Raw genomic sequence first — 768 nt, forward strand, 5'->3', positions numbered from 1 at the left:
CGCAGGCCCAGCGGCCATGGCTCACGGGCCCAGCCGCTCTGCGGCACGTGGGATCCTCCCGGACCGGGGCATTTGAAAAGCATTTGAAAAAAATACCAAAAGGGAAGAAAAAGATAAACTTTCAAGTCACCCATACAGAACAGGAACACAAAGCTGTTGCACAGTGTGTTCTCCCCAGCCTGACCCTGACCCTCCTCTAAAACTGCTGAGGAATGCTGCACAATGAACATGGCAATAGTACTATCCAAGGGGCCAACTGTGGCCCCGACTCTCTTCGTCACCTCTTAAAGCTTCCTCATACCAGTGTGAGAAGGAAATGGGGTCAGTCTCATTGATCTTGGCCAAAAATTCCAGAACTTTCAGCTTGCTGGTTTCAGCATAGGCCCTTGGACCCCACAGAAAGTCGTACCATGGAGGATCACTATTAGGCACCTTCCGGTACTCCAGATAATTCTCCTGCACCCAGTCTCTGGTGAAGAGCTTCCTGGGCTCCCCATAAATGAAGTGCTTCCTCCCAGCATACACGCCTATCATATTCAAGAAATCCCAGATGTTTTTCTCAGAGGCACAGTTGCCCTCTATGAAAATCACACCCAGGATGATTACCAGGAGGCCATTTTTAGGCATGCTCTGGTCATCACTATGCATCTCATCATGGGTGAGGTCTAATGAGTTGACAAGGACATAGGAGTGGATTTTGGGGTCACTTCCTTCATATCAATGCCAGAGATCACCCCTAGACACTTAGAAGCTTTTTTGAAGATCACA

The 768-nt window shown here is 49.0% G+C and overlaps 1 pseudogene; it reads right to left on the bottom strand.

Annotated features, from left to right (window-relative positions):
- Nucleotides 1–240: 240 nt before the first annotated feature.
- The window catches only part of LOC132481484 (melanoma-associated antigen 10-like), an 842-nt pseudogene continuing 314 nt past the window's right edge, over nucleotides 241–768 (bottom strand).

The sequence above is a fragment of the Mesoplodon densirostris genome, chromosome X, assembly GCF_025265405.1.
Source record: "Mesoplodon densirostris isolate mMesDen1 chromosome X, mMesDen1 primary haplotype, whole genome shotgun sequence".
Classification (NCBI taxonomy): domain Eukaryota; kingdom Metazoa; phylum Chordata; class Mammalia; order Artiodactyla; family Ziphiidae; genus Mesoplodon; species Mesoplodon densirostris.